Source organism: Leptodactylus fuscus, chromosome 10 (assembly GCF_031893055.1).
Source record: "Leptodactylus fuscus isolate aLepFus1 chromosome 10, aLepFus1.hap2, whole genome shotgun sequence".
In the NCBI taxonomy this organism is placed as follows: domain Eukaryota; kingdom Metazoa; phylum Chordata; class Amphibia; order Anura; family Leptodactylidae; genus Leptodactylus; species Leptodactylus fuscus.
The window spans coordinates 19312063-19317854 of record NC_134274.1 but is presented as its reverse complement, the minus strand read 5'-3'; the positions used below and the strand labels follow the sequence as shown (position 1 = coordinate 19317854).

Sequence of the window (5792 nt, the reverse complement as noted above, 5' to 3'; positions counted from 1 at the left end):
AATTTACTATATGAAAAATCTAAAGTCGCGTCGAGTCTCGTCCTGAGATGTCACCATCAGACACCTTATTCTGTTACATGGTACATACTAATCCAGCCACACTTGGCCTGTCTTGTTTTCTGGCATAATTCTTTTTGGCATTTACTAGGATACATTAATACGACACAACATATGATTTTGCCTTTGGCCTACAAACCATCACATTTATGTAGAGGACAATTTGCTCTACCTGAGTAGCTAAAGTAGTTCTGTGAGGACAAAATGTCAGGATGGGTCTCCTTAAATGTAGGACGCACATAACTGAACTGTTTTTCTGTGTCAAGTGTCATAAAAATATAGTGATTTTCTAAGTTGAAAATGAACACTATGAGGTGAAATGCACAAAACCTGCCCGCCAGACCTCTAGGAAGTGACATGCAAGCGTGCAAGACTAAGACAATGCATGCACAGTATATGCTGTACACATTCTTAGCCCTTTAACCTTAGAAACATTTCTGACAGTAATAACAATGCTAAAGAGTTTTCCCTCAATATACTGTTAATCATAGCCTTACATGGCCCTGTAATCTCCCCATAAGAATGGAGCAGTGGTGCACAAGCTTGGCCTGAACTCCATTGACTTTTATGGGTGGCCATTTCCAGCAGTTTCATAGAAGTGAATGGAGAGGTGAAGACTGTGAACCACTGCTCCATTTATGTGGGGTACTTTGGGACAGATGCGAGCCCCATTCTCATGATTCTCGTGAATGCTGGAGTTTCTAGTGGTCATATTCCGTGTAGACAGGGGATAATTGTTCAAGATAAAATGGAGCAAAAAAGTGCAAATAGCTAATTTAACCCCAGCCTGCCTTATTTTATGCCAACTCGATTCCTTAAAATGAGTTAGTCAACAGACCTCAGTATATCAACCGAACCTCGCAGATAGGTCAGTGTCACCAGAACCAGCATATCACCCCAGTCCTGCAGATAGATAGGTTACTGTCACCAGACCCAGCATATCACCCCAGCTCTGCAGATAGATAGGTTAGTATTGCCAAAACCAGCATATCACCCCAGCCCTGCAGATAGATAGGTTATTGTCACCAGACCCAGCATATCACCCCAGTCCTGCAGATAGATAGGTTACTGTCACCAGACCCAGCATATCACCCCAGCTCTGCAGATAGATAGGTTAGTGTCACCAGACCCAGCATATCACCCCAGCCCTGCAGATAGATAGGTTATTGTCACCAGACCCAGCATATCACCCCAGCCCTGCAAATAGATAGGTTAGTGTCACCAGAACCAGCATATCACTCCAGCCCAGCAGATAGATAGGTTAGGGTCCCCTGAATCAAGTAGTGCTTCCCCCCATGTGAATTAAATTGTTTCTGAGATATTGCTGTAGTTGCCAATACGCAAATTAACTGTTTGGAGCAGTGACAACGTCCCCATTGCTCCGAAGAGCTCATTTATATACAGTATATATATTCACAGAAACAGTGATATCTTAGCAATGGAGGCGGATTCATATCTGGGTTCTGATGACAGACTCCCTTTAAAGAATCAAGTTGCTATATAATAAAGGAGGCAGGGGTTAACTCTGTACAAATTCACTCACTGGAAATGTATTATGTAGGGGGATTTATTATTTGCATATTTTTTACCCCTTTTTAGCAATGTGCACTTAGGACTTTCTGTGGTGCATTTGTATGTGCCTAATATACCAAAAAGGTGCAGGATGCAAAAATTCACATCAAGGAACTTGTCATTCCACAAATGTGTGATAAATCATCTACATAGAGTAAAACTTAGTGTCAGAATTACTGGAAAAGGAAATACAGAAGGATCAAGAAGCTTGATGAATGCCCCAGTGTCTATAAATAGAAATACATACGTGCTGCATACATCCACCTTAAGCTATGGTTATCTCATTAACATAATAATCAATTCTCATTACGTAACTAAAAATGCTGACTTTACTGGAGAAACTGAAGAATGATTATAAGAAAAATTGAGTCTGATCTTGGATGTATAATGAATGCACTTGAATTATTTATGGCTGCCATTATTATAAAGCACATGGATTTTACAAGTGAGCAAAGCAATGCAAACAGTAAGCAATTACCATCTAAATAACTAATTAATAGGTCATGTTGACATTATAATTCATTATTAATCTAGTAAAATATTTTCATTGTTGCAGATTGGAAATATCATTGTAAATGATTAGTATTGAAAGGAACCACTAGAAGAACTTATCATCTATCCACAGGATACATAAGTGTCTTATCGGAGAAGGTCCAAACATTGGGGCCACTGCCAAGAAGTGAAATCTCACGACCCCCATGTGAAAGGAACAGTGGTCACACATGCATGGTGGCACTTCACGGGACTCCCAAGGAGAAGTGAACAGAGGACTCAGAAATGTTCTACGCTCCCATAGAATTGAAAGAGGGCAATCGTGAGGACACAACCTACTTGAAACCCCCACCGATCTGACGATGATCACCAATATTGTAGGTAGGTGATACATCAGTATAGTAGTCCAACCCCTCTAAAGGGCTTGTCTGGTTCAAAAAAACCATTTTAAAATTTCTTATTTGAGAATTTAGGACAGATTTGGTTTTGGCCGAGACCCAAATTGGTGGACTGTTCAATTACTACGAGCACACAAGTCTATTGTTTGTTGGAGCTGCCTAATTTAGCTCTGTTTGGAAAGAATGTGTATAATACAAGGGATTTCAGCAGTAGCAAGAAACAGCTTGAGTTGTCGGTACGAGTAGAGGTGGATGTTATCGATAACATAAAGCAGTCAGGTAGAGGAACAAAGGCACCTGGTGTACTGAACAGCTGACGTAGAGGGAACCACAGAAGTGAATAGCTGAATGTTATGGCTTATAACTCTAGTTTCTCGGCTGCATTACCTCCAGTAAAGAAATAGTTAATTGTAACACAATGACTACCATTCACCTGTACCTTACACATATAGAGATAGATACGTATCAACAAAACATGTGCCCAGATAGAAATGATGAATTGCTGCAACACTCGGCATATAGTTATGTTCCACCTGCTGTGCTATAAAAAAAAACACACACAGGCTATTCTTTACCAATGAATTCAGGTTGTTTGGGATCCGAACATGGTCAGTTTCCAATATGGAAGCCTTGTGGTGAGCACTTTGTTGTGAAGTGACACACTTCCCCAATTGCTGGAGTGATGATCTAGAGAGCCATGTTGGTCAACCTTAGTAGAGATATGAGGGACACGAACAGCTGAATGATATGTGCAAGGCATCCTGTGGTCACATGCATTTCCTGTAATGGCAGAGCTTCCAATTGGGATTTTTCAGCAGGATAATGCTTGCCCACAAACATAGCAAGGGTTCTCCAGGACTGTCTCTACCAGATTGCAACACTTCCTTGTCCTATCCCTGATCACCAATCACAGGAAACTATGAACATGAAGATCTAAAGGCCTGGTGGCAACAACTATGAGCAACTACTGTATGTTGTAGGATACCATATGGAACCATACCATAACTTTTATATTGTATCCAGGTTAGAGGCAACCTTCTAGAGCCTAGAGCCTCCATTCAATTGTACAGTTTTCCCCAATAAACTTCTACTTCGCTCTAATATTATAAAGGTTCATTCCATTCCAAAAACTCCTTGCCGTGTTATTTTTTAGCAATGAGTGTAGATGTGTAGATAGACAGACATACTATGATTTACCCCCGAGACACATTTTAAGCTACCACTACAATAACCTGAACGTTCAGACGGTTCTTCAAGAACTAAATTAGACGCCTTTGGAAGTAAATCAATAATTGTCATTTACTCAGCAAAGCACAAAATATATTTCAAAAAGTTGAGGGGAGACATATTACCTCTGGGGTCTGTAAAATAACCCAGCGGATAATAATAAAGCCTGCGTTGTGTGGTGTTTTTGTCTCATGTTACATCCGTGTGGCTCTTTTAACCTCTCGATTGTAAACCTGTTATTGCTTGTATGTCTTGGCATTTGCCAATTTTCTTCTCACAGTCAGGTTTTCTGTGATTCTTTGTCATCATAAAGAAATAAACACAGGGGCAAAAAGACACCTACTGTTTATGTACAAGATTTTTACTATCATGCCAAAAAAAACAACTTATACTTGGAAGCCATAATATTATCAAAACCAAATGTAGACAAATAAGACGTATTTGGACAAACTAAAATAAAGTGATTAAGGTTTTATGAATAATATTTATAATTATTGATCTCTATTAGCTGATTTTTTTAGTTTAGTTATACAATTTTTAATATTTCTGCATATTAATCTAGTTATCGATTTCAGTCAATTCTCCTCCTAAGGGTGTTAGTGGCCCCCTGGTCTTAACCCATTGATTCCCATATCGAAATCTGAGCAGGGAGCCCAGAAGGTTGTTCTTTTGGAGTTGTCTCAGTGCTGGTGATAGCTGACCAGAGAGATTAGAGACTATGATGCAATACACCAAAGAGTCGAGCTGAAAGAGAGTCTACAAACAGGCCCAAGCAAGGAGGGTTAGCATGGGTTCAATGGTCAGGAACAGGCTGAGGTCAGTATCAGATGATCGCAACATAGTGGCAGCAAGTAGGGATAGTGTCAGGGGACAAACCAAGGTCAAAATCTTGCCTATGGACACACCCAAGAGCAGTAGCATCATGAAGTGCACTTATATGGCAAAGGAGATCAGGAGGTAATGGACAGTGTGTAGAAAGGGTAATTTGGTGGCCATGTCTGCTGGGAGAGGCAATATGCTGAAAGGCACAGTCCATTCATGTTACATTGTCCAACTCATCCAAGCTTAAAATATTCATCAATTTTACATTGGTAGAGATATGACTCTTGGCACCACCAGTGATCAGCTGTTTAAAGGGGCCACGGCAAGTGAATGGGTATCATAGCAATACCTGGAAAAGTGACTATGAAAAGGACAACATTCTGAGTACTGATAGCACCAAGGGCTTCGGCAGCACATAGACTAAAATTGGAATGATACAGAGAAGATTAGCATGGCCCCCGCGCAAGGAGCTCCAAGGGAAGCCAAGAGTTAGATACCCATCAATCTAAAACTCATTACCTTTAAAGGTTGGTAATAGGTATGCCTCTTTCATTGTTATATGCACTAGCGTAAAAAAGATAAACATATATGTCTACTTTTATCTTCACTTGAGTTTGGTTCTCATGGAATCATTTCAACACATTATTGCAACATGCTAGCTATAAGTGACTAAAAAAATAATTGGGTGGCCAGAAGTAGAAACATATAGGATAGACAGCTTGTGACTGTTAGGATTGGGTCCTGCAGGCTTCCCATCCAGCGCATAGTGCCACCTGCGGGCCAATCCGAACCTCGCCCTCGGCGTTGTGCAGTAAGATGTCTGGAGTCTAAGTCCAGCTTTTGGCCCACTGAGCATGCTCAGACATTTTGGAGCCACTCAGAGGCTAAGTGCCATTCTCTCCCTACTGAGCATGCTCAGACATTTTTGGGTCTGCTCTAAGACTGTCCCATTTTGGCCATACTGAGCATGATCGGTGATGTCATGCCACCGCCCCTTTTGGGCGGGGACTAGCCTTTAAATAGTGTGAGCCGACGCCCGCCCGGTGCTCACATTTAGCTTAATAATACGTTGAGACAGGAGGTTAGGTCCAGGTTCCAGTCAATTGTAGGAGCTGAGTAGAGATCCAGCTAGGATTCCTTGGCTCTGCCCTTTGGAATCAGTCAACCCATTCCTAGTCCAACTGCTTTGTATCTCCTTGCAGGTTTAGGAGTTTGTTGTGTGAC

At 41.1% G+C, this 5792-nt stretch overlaps 1 non-coding gene across 1 annotated transcript; it reads left to right on the top strand.

The window, feature by feature from the left end:
- Nucleotides 1-4968: 4968 nt before the first annotated feature.
- LOC142183621 (U6 spliceosomal RNA) lies at nucleotides 4969-5073 on the top strand. Its single transcript, XR_012711782.1, has one exon. It is a non-coding gene; the product is annotated as a U6 spliceosomal RNA (small nuclear RNA).
- Nucleotides 5074-5792: the final 719 nt, after the last annotated feature.